This window comes from Notamacropus eugenii, chromosome 2 (genome assembly GCF_028372415.1).
Source record: "Notamacropus eugenii isolate mMacEug1 chromosome 2, mMacEug1.pri_v2, whole genome shotgun sequence".
Taxonomy (NCBI): domain Eukaryota; kingdom Metazoa; phylum Chordata; class Mammalia; order Diprotodontia; family Macropodidae; genus Notamacropus; species Notamacropus eugenii.
In genome coordinates this window covers 437,657,737-437,668,207 of record NC_092873.1, presented here as the reverse complement: position 1 = coordinate 437,668,207, position 10,471 = coordinate 437,657,737, and positions in this window count along the sequence as shown.

Genomic DNA, 10,471 nt, shown 5'->3' with positions numbered 1-10,471 from the left:
TTAGGAGGAAATGCAAATGAAGTGTAGTATCATTATAATGCAGATAACCAACCTAACAGCTGCCAAGCAAAATCCTAGAATATTTTATGGTTACAAAGTGCTTTCAGATGTATTCCCAAGTGACCGTTACAATAACTCATTAGATAATTTCCCCATTTTCCAGATGAGGAATCTCAAGTCTAGTAAGTGGCAGAACCAGGGCTCAGATCTGGAATGTTTGATCTCAAGTCCCATGCTCTTTCCTCTAGCTTCTGCTTCCCCTCCTGCACCAGCCCTGCTTTTTGAAGTGCCTTCACATATACTCTTTGCATTTATACTCCCAGCACACCTGTGAGAGAGAGGGTGGGCAACACTGTGGATCCCCCCTTTCACCTTGAAACTCTCCCCTTCCTTGGCTTTGTTATGCCATACTTGTCATCTCCCTGCCTCTTGCCTCAGGCAGGGCAGCTGATACCCATCACCTTCCAGAACCAGTCCTTTGCCTTCTGCAAACAGAAAGGTCTGCTGTAGCTTGGGCTGCTGACCAAAGTCTCCTGGTCCCCAGATGTAGCCTCATTAAGGGGGAGAACAGCAAAAAGAGGGCATTCGCCCCAAGAGTGTGCTAGAGCCAACTCACACTGGCCAGTTGTCAACTCCTTAGTGTGATTATCTGCACCTTGGGGAAATCAGCAAACGCTACAAATCAGGACTTGATATATTGGTTTGTTGATTGTCTAGTCTTAAGAAAGTAATGGGAAAAATGTTAATAATGGATTAAGCTCAAATGTGCGTCCTGGACCAGTGCTGGAGAAAATTGGAAACATTGGGAACAGAGCCATATTGAGAATCACTGGGAGCAGAGCAATGGGGTTTGGTCCCAGCTATGACTATTGTTAGCAGTTCAGCTGTTTTTCACTCATGTCCTACTCTTCATGACCTCATTTGGGGTTTTCTTGGCAAAGATACCAGAGTGATTTGCCATTGTAAACTAGAGGTCCAGCCAGACTGAAGATGAGAAGTAGCAGCAGTTTAAAGCCAAGGAAATTAGCCTGATTTAGAAAAACACATTACTCAACTCAATTCAACAAACATATATTTCCTTGCAGAATGTAAGTTTCTTGAGGGCAGGGACAATTTTTGGTTTTGCTTTCTAATCTCAGTGACTAGCAGTGTCTAGGATATAATGAGCACTTAACAAATGCTTGTTGATTAATTTGTTGATGTATTAAATGCATACAAGGAACTGGGAACCCCCAAAATAAAAATGAAATAATTCTTGGACTCAAGGATCTTTATCTTGGCAGGAGGGGCAGGGCCACAACACGTACACAAATAATTAAATGGAAGACCATTAGAAGCAAGAAAGAGCACTATTAATCTGGGGAGAGAGGTCAGACAAGGCTTGTCATAGGTGCCAACCTCTGAACCGAGCCTTTAATGAAGTTCGGGATTATGGGTGGCAGAGGTTAGAAAGGAGCATATTCAAGTTTTTTATAAATATCATCTCATTTGATACTCACAACAGTCCGGTGAGGTAGGTGCTGTTATTACCCTCATTTTACAGTTGAGGAAACTGAGGCAGTCTGAGATTAAGTGACTTGCCCAGAGTCCCAAAATGTCTGAGTCTGCATTTAAACTCAGATCTAGCATTTTATGTACTGTTACCAACTTTCTCTATCTGAAAGCAGAGCTAGGAAGAGGAATATCAAATTTGGACCACATCTAATAGAAAAGATTGACTAGAATTCAGAGTTCATAAAGTGGAATAATATTTAATAAGCCTACAAAGAGGAGAGAGGCAGATCATGTAGAGCCTTACTTGCCAGTCTGAAGAATTTGTATTTTATCCTAGAGATAATAGGGAGCCATGAAAGCTTTTTGAACAGATAACGAGTGTAGTCAGACCTATATTTGAGGGATAGTGTTAGGGAAGATAGATCGGAGGCGGAAGAGACTGGAATCAAGACAAACAATTAAAGGATTACGGCAATAATCCAGAATACCCCGAGGTTAAAGTCTTTTATTCCTCTAAGCAGGCAAAGAAATCAGGGTCACTAGGGAGCTGAATCCTTCTTCAGACCTTCGCAGTCTCCAGGAACCTGGGAAGGACAAGGTCTGGCTTTACTCCTTCTTGTAGAACTGTGCCTTGTCAGTACTCTGCTCTATAGCCGCTAGTTTGAGCCAAATCCTTGACTTAGTGCTGGAATTTCTTTACTTATTTCATTACTTTGAAATGTTAACAAAAGGGAGCCAGTATGAGCTGCCCCAAGGGCACCCCTGGAGCAAACACACTGCCGCCTTCAGCCTTAATGAGACCATATCTGGGGACCTTTGTGCAGCAGCCCAAGGTCCAGCAGAGCCTTACGGAATGGACACTGTTGGTTCTGGAGAAGGTGATGGACGTCAGCTGTGTTTTTTCTACTATCCTAATACAGGAATTCTTGGTTTTTAAAGTGCTTTCACATACATGCTTCCATTTTATCCTGCCAATTAGCCCGAGAGATACAGGGTAGACAACACTTGACCATCCCTTTTACTGTGAAGCTCTCTTTCCTTAGCTTCTGAGATCCCTGTTGCCAGGGAAAATCCACCTATGAACATGCCAGTACCTATGCTGCCAATGTATGTGCCTGGCAAACAAACACTTAATAAATGCTCTCTCTCTCTCTCTCTCTCCTCCTTCCCTCCCTCTCTCTGCTTCTCTCTGTGCGTCTTTGTCTCTCCTCTCTCAGTGTTTTTATCTGTCTCTGTGTGTCTCTCTTTCTCTCTCTCTGACTCCATGTCTCTATCTCTCTCTATTTGTCTCAGTCTCTCTCTCTCTCTGTGTCTCCCTTCTGCTTGTCTCTATTTGTCTCTGTGTGTCTGTCTGTCTCTTTTCCCTCCCTCTCCTCCCTTCTTTGCTTCTCTCTGTGTGTCTTTGTCTCTCCTCTCTGTTTCTCTATGTCTCTCTCCTTCTCTCTCTGACTCTATGTCTCTGTCTCTCTATTTGTCTGTTTCTCTGTCTCTGTCTCCTCTTTCCCCTCCCTCCCCTCCCCGACTCTTCTTCTCTTTGTGTGTCTGTCTTTTGTCTCTCTTCTCTCAATGTTTCTCTGAGTATGTGTGTGTGTGTGTCTCAGTGTCTCTCTCTCTGTGTTTGTCTCTCTCTTTTCCCTTCTTCCCCTCCCTCTCTCTGCTTCTCTGTATCTGTCTTTGTCTCTCCTCTGTTTCTCTGTCTCTCCTCTCTCTTTGACTCTATGTCTTTGACTTTCTCTCTCTCTGTTTCTTTCTCTGTCTCTGTCTCTCTGTCTGTCTCTGTCTCTCTGTCTGTCTCTGTCTCTTTCTCTCCCCCCGTTCCATTCCCATGGTTTCTGACTTGGCCAAGGGATGGCTCTTTGCTATACCTCTGTCTGTCAGTGCCTTACGGTTCCCTGGAGTGATCATATGCATTCTTTTTCCAGGGAACCAAGTCCACCTCTCTGAGCAGCCCTTCAGCTGGCTAGGGCCAACTCTTCATCCTCCAGTTTTCTGGGAAGTGAAATGATGGGTTCCTGTTGTCTAGCACAATTTCATTGCTGGAGGTAATGTTTTGTGTCCGTAGTGGCAGAGTTCCCCACTCTCTTCCTTGCTTGGCTATGTAGTCATAACTACAGGATCCAAAGACATTCTTACTTCCTAGAATACCTGCAGCAAGATCACGACTTGGTGAAATACCATTGCTAGAGTCTCTTTCCCATTGTGGACCCTTCACATTATGTACTGACTCCCAAGCCTTGTCTTTGGGCCTCTAACTCTGGCCATCTGCTGCATATACCAGAGGCAGGGTAACTGATACCCATTACCTTCTAGAACCACTCCTTTGCCTTCACCTCACTTCAATGAGTCTTAAATTTCCTAGACTCTGCATTCCTCAAGTCCCTCTCTGAGCCTCAGTGTTCTAATGTATTAAATCAAGAAGCTGGGCAACATGATCGCTTCTAGCTCTTAGTCAAATCCTATGACTAAGACAAGGATTTGTGGACATAGTTCAGGACATGACAGGCCTCTTTCATTAAGGGCCTGTCTTTTATTAAGGACATAGGGGAGTTATGTATCAAGAAAAGGAATCTTAGTTGTCAGGTGATGAAACAGGCCTCCTAAGGGATGGGGGATGAGATCATCTTCTTGTCACATCCCAAAGGTGTCCATCACTACCCATGGGATAGAAAGATGGCTGACATCTAGGAGTTCCCCAGAGAGTGATACCTCGCTACGCCATGCTAGGCACAGGAAGTCGAGCCCCTTTCCTTCCCCCACCCAGTCAAATGGAATAATCCAAGATGAGCTGTCATGAGTCATGTGACAGAAAGACAAGAAGTCAAATTCAAAAAATGTATTTATATATAAATATATAGTTTATGTATGTGATTATGTGCGTATTGACATATGGATATAGAAAGATAGATAGATAGAAAGAGAGAGAGAGAGAGAAAGAGAGAGAGAGAGATAGTTTTGTTGTTCAGTTGTGTCTGACTCATCATGATCCCATTTGGGTTTTTTTTAGCAAAGATACTAGAGGAGTTCACTATTCTTCCCCAGCTCATTTTATAGATGAGAAAACTGAGGCTAACAGGGTTAAGTGACTTGCCCAGGATGACACGGCTAGGATGCGTCAGAGGTCAGATTTAAACTCAGGAAAATGAGTCTTCCTGACTGTGCCACCTCACTGCATATATGTATACACACACACATATATATGTATATATATACATATATATGTGTGTGTGTATGTATGTATAGGCATACATTGTGACAATATACATCTATGTATATAAATGTGAATATATAAATATGTGTGTATATACACAAACATCTGGGTATATATGTATGCACATATACATTATGAACACTATATATGTGTGTGTACATATGTATGTATATATATGTGTGTGTATGTATACATATACATACATACATATATATGTATATTTATATATGCTCTCTTCCTTCCTCAGTGGAAGCCATGGTACTTTGGGAACAGACACTATTGTCTTGCTTTTCCTTCTATGTGCTCACTCCCAGATGTTGATATTCACCATACCTTTGTCTCTGGTCCTCTCCTCCCCATTCCTCCCCTCCCCTCCCTTCTTCTCTCCCCCTCTCCCCTCCTCTTCCCTCCTCTTCTCTCCCTACACCCTCTCCCTTAGAAATCTCATCCACTTTCATAACTTCAGCCATCATGTATATGCAGATAAATTCTCCAACCCCCCAGTCTATGCCTCTAGCTTTGTCTTTTCTGGAGCTCCTGATCCCCTTCACCCACTCCCCCTGGACATCCCATGAGCACTTTACCCTCAACCTGTCTGACGCTGTTCCCCATTTACCCTAGTGAGTTCTTCCCTCATTCCCCTTTCTCTTGATGCTTTGGCTGAATTAATAAGTTCCTTTAGGGCAGGACCTATTTTGATTCAACTCTTGTCTCCCCACCCCTAGCACACTGCCCCTGGCACAAGGTAGGCATTTAATAAATGCTTATAGATTGATTGTATACAGTTATGGGGTTGAATAGTGGCAGAAGCAGGATTACATCCTGGTCCTCCTGCCTCCTGCCTCCCACCCAAGTGTTATTTTTAAGGGGGAAGAATAAATGCCAAATTGCCCCTCCTTCAGGGGATTAGGAGGAAAGTGAGGGCTGGAAATGGGCACCCATTTGATAGGTTTACTAAGAACATCAAGGGTCATCTAGTCCAGTCCCCTTATTATACCACTGAGGAAACTGAGGCTCAGAGAGTTAAGTGACTTGCCTGAGGTCAGATGAGTAATGAAGGCAGGGATTTGAATTTGGGATTTGAACCAAACTTCTCTAACTTGAAATCTGTCACTCTTTCCACTGTAAAGTGATGATGGCAACAGGGACAGAGGTCATGTTGGTAATTAGAGTTCAGGAGCAGTAGATCTTTTACCTGGGAGTGGGGGTGGGGGGCTGAGTTGGCTCTGGGACTGAGGAAAAACAGGAGACAAGGAGCTCTAATTGGGATTTGGTTGCTAGTAAAAGCTAGAAAGTAAAAAAAAAAAAAAATCATGCTGAAGTGCCCTGGATTGGTGCCCCAGGAAACTGCCTCAGTTGGCTTCTAGCTATTCCATTCCTTTCTGTTTCCCCTCTCTGGGCCATGGCAAAGGATGTCCCCCATCAGAACACACTCCCTCTTCCCTGCTGCCTCTTAGAATCAATCCCTAGCTCCCTTCACAGCTCAGCCTATATGACACTTTTACACAGCTGCTAGGGCCCTCTCACACACACCAAATTACCCTGGATTTATTTTGAATATTTACATAGGTACCTATTGTTTTTCTCTGATAGAATGAAAACTCCTTGCAGGTAGGGACTGATTTTGTGTGTGTGTGTACCTAGCACCTAGGAAAATGCCTTACATATGGTAGGAATTTAATAATGCTTATTGATTAAGGCTGAAGGCTCAAGGCTAGATCCTCTTCTCCCCTAAGTGAGGTTTGGAAAACTCAGAGGAAGAAAAGCAGGGGGTGGAGTTTAAAAAGAGTTCATAAAGGCAAAACGTGAGTCATTGATTCCCAAAATCACAGATGAGATAGGGAATAGTTTCTGACAAATCTACCATAGGGAGAAAGAAATACAGGCAGCAAGAGAAAAAAAATAGAATCATTAATAAGGTTGAAGAAGGAGATCAATGGCCCTCCTACAGACCAGAGCCTGAAACACTCTTTTAAATCCATTTCTGACAAGAAACAGGAGGCAAAAACAGTCCAAATAATGAGGGAATAATGAAGACTTTTGTAAAACTGGCTCTTGATAAAAGGCAGGTAAGGGCCTGACCAAGGCAGGTGGCGGGGAATGGAGTCAGGGGAAAAAAGTCAAGGACAATTTGCATGGCTACAGGTCTAGGAAACTGAGGGATGAACTTTTGGACCCACTAAAATATCTCTGTTTGGATATGAGGTAATCAGTAGAATATCGACTAAGGAAATTACCTGAGGATATAGCTGGTGAGTTTTGGTTCAACTGAACCGGCTTACTTCAATTCCTCAAATATTCGTAATTACATGAGAGGTAGAATTTCCCAGCTAACAGGGCCAGGATTCAAGAAATCAAGGACTAATAAAAATGTGGGATTTGATTTTTCTGGCCCCTGACTTATACCCCACAGTTACTCAAAGTTCTTTGCAGTCTTAAAAAATTGTCTTTTGAAAGCAACTGGCATTAACAAGAAGATTGGAGCTTATCTTTTGAGATAGCTAGGAAATACAAATTTGACCTCAAACACTTATTAGTTATGTAACCTTGGGCAAATCGCTTAATCTCTTGCCTACCTTGATTTCCTTCTCTGTAAAGTGGGCATGATAACAGTACCTGCTTGACAAGGTTGTTGTGAAGATAAAATGAGATATTTGTAAGCTTTAATACATTATAGAAATGATAGCTATTATTAATGTCATTGCTGCTGTCTGTAAGGATAACCTGTGAGTCTTACGACCAGTCTCTTGCAGAGGCTGGTTAATAAATACTGTGGACATTCTCAAGGTTATTGCCTTTCTCCTTTAAACAAGATAGGGCAACCTCCCCAGAAAGCCAGACATAAAGCAGTTTGTAAGGGTTCCAGCTATCACTATTCCTTCCTTCTCTCCCTCCCTCTCTCCACCTGCCTTTTCTATCCTTCAGGGCAAAGCACAAATCTCACTTCATAGGTTCATAGATTCAGAGTTGGAAGGGACCTTAGAGGTCATCTAGACAATATCCTTATTTCACAGATGGGGAAACCAAGGCCCAGAAATGTTAAGGAGAGAATATTTAAGTCCAAATCATTTGTCTCTAAAACCACAGCCTCTTTCTTCACTGTACAAAATTACCTCCCTGACCCAATCCATACTTCATTCCCCCTTCTTTTAACTCTGCAGCTCTAATAGCCTGTGATCTCTTGTCACTTGACCTAGACTTCCTTGTTTAAGTCTTAATTCCTAAACCAGATTGTAAGCCCACTGAGGGCAGGCAGGGACTGTATCATATACTTCTCTCCTCAGTGTTCTGCATAAAATAAGTGAAATTGTCTTTTGACAGAGATTGGCATTCAGGATGTGGTGCAAGGTTTTGTCTTTTGTGAACTATAGGGGTGACTTGTGAGTCCTATGACTTGTTGAAAAATTCTGATTTTTGAGGGGATGGGAAGGAGCAGTGTATTATTTACCTGTTTGTATTTCCTTGTCTTTCACAGTAGGAGAAGTAGGACAAAAGGAAAGGGGGGGTGCCCTACAGGGGGACCAGGTGGCTTTATGATTGTCTGAGAATGAGCTAGGGATTGTGGAGCTCAAGAATGTGCTGAGGTCTGTGCACCCAGATGGACCAATCTGAATTCAGTGGAAGGAGAGAACAAGGTCTTCATGTAGATAATGCTAGGGAAGTGGGCCAGGAAGGGGAGCAGGGCAATGAATATAACTGAGTGATGTGCACACCAGCTCTGTAAGCGCTGAGGGGACTGTCACAGAGGCATCAATGCTGGGCCAAGCAGAGAAACCTCCCTGAAGAGGTAGATTTCAAGTCAGGCTCAAAGGAGGGATATTACTTGGTGGCAAGGACTGTCTGCCAAGACAGAGCAGTTGAAGGATGTGGTTGTGCCCTTTCCTGGAATTCACCCCCTCTTTACCTCCACTGCTTAAAATCCTTAATTTTCTTTAAGGTCCAGTTGAAACTAGTATCTTGACTAAGCACTGGAAACTGAGGGCTTGCCCATCGATTGGGGAATGGTTGATCAAGTTGCGGTATATGATGATGATGGAATATTATTGTGCTATAAGAAATGACAGGCAGGATGCTCTCAGAAAAACCTGGAAAGGCTTATTAGAACTGATGCAAAGTGAAATGAACTGAACCAGGACAACACTGCACACAGTAACAGCAATATCAGTGCTAAATGACTTAACTATTCTCAGCAATACAATGGTCCAAAACAATCCCAAAGAAATCATGATGAAAAATGCTGTCTGCCTCCTGATGTTGTCTGACTATAAAGTGAAGCTCACAATTTCTCTCTCTCTTTTCCTTTCTTCCTCTCTTCTTCCTTCCTGCCTTCCTGCCTTCTTGCCTTCCTGCCTTCCTGCCTGCCTTCCTGCCTTCCTGCCTTCCTGCCTGCCTTCCTGCCTTCCTGCCTTCCTGCCTTCCTGCCTTCCTGCCTTCCTTCCTGCCTTCCTGCCTTCCTTCTTCCCCTCCCTCCCTCCCTCCCTCCCTCCTTGTCCTCTTGCACAAAATGACTAATGTGAAAATGTTTTACCTGATTGTATACATATAACCTATATCAGATTGCTTACCATCTCAGGGAAGGGAGAGGGCAGGGAGGGGTAGAATTCGGAATTCAAAACTTAAAAAAAACTAACAAAAGTTAAAAATTGCTTTTACAGGTAATTGAGGGGAAAAATAAAATATTGTTTTTTATTTTAAATTATTCTATTTGTTTTCAGTTTTCTACAATCACTTCCATGTATCTTAGATTTTTTCCCCTCCCTCCTCCTTCCCCCCTCCCTCCCCAAGATGATGTGCAATCTTACATAGGTTCTACACATACATTCCTATTAAATACATTTTCACACTAGTCATGTTGCATAGAAGAATTAAAATGAATGGGAGAAACCATGAAAACAAAACAAAACACAGCACAAAAGAAAACAGTCTGCTTCATTATGCAATCCAATTCCATAGTTCTTTTTCTGGATGTAGAAGGCATTTTGCCTCGAGTCCATTGCATTTCTGTGAAGGACTAAGTCTATCAGAAAAATTCCTGGCACACTGTGGTTGTTGCTGTCTACAAAGTTCTTCTGGTTCTGCTTCTTTCACTCAGCATCAGCTCAAAATCAGTTCAAATTATTGTTTAAAAAAAAAAAGAAATTGCTACCTTTTACTTTGTTCCTTCTCACCAAAGGAGCCTATGAGGTTGCTCAGTGGATAATGCTGGGTCTAGAGTCATGAAGACCTGGGATCAAATAATAACCCAGACAATAACTGTGGGATCCTGCATGAGTTGACCTCTGTCTGTCTCAGTTTCCTCCACTCTAAAATGGGGATCTTCTTAGCATTTATAATACATTATTGTTGTGAGCATCAACGAACCTTGTATTTGTAAAGTACTTAGCAAAGTGCCAGAGACATATTAGTTGTTTCCTTTCCCCCTGAAATCACCTTATCTCTATTTTAATATTTAGGAGTTGGTATTCCCAACTAAACATCAAGCTTAAGATTGGGACTGTTTCACTTTTGCCCCCCAGGAGTCCAGCATAGTACCAGGCACATTATAGGAGCTGATTGACTAATTGGCTGATATGTGGGGATGGCAAGCACTTTGGCTCAGGTGTCCAAACTGAAGTCAGATGCCTATCACATAGTGGGATAGAAAGAGTACAGAATTTGGAGCAGGAGACCTGGGGCATGTTCAATTTTACTAGCTCGGTGACTTCAGACAAATCACTTCACTTCTGAGAGTCTCAGCTTCCCCATCTATAAAATCTATACTAGTTAGTA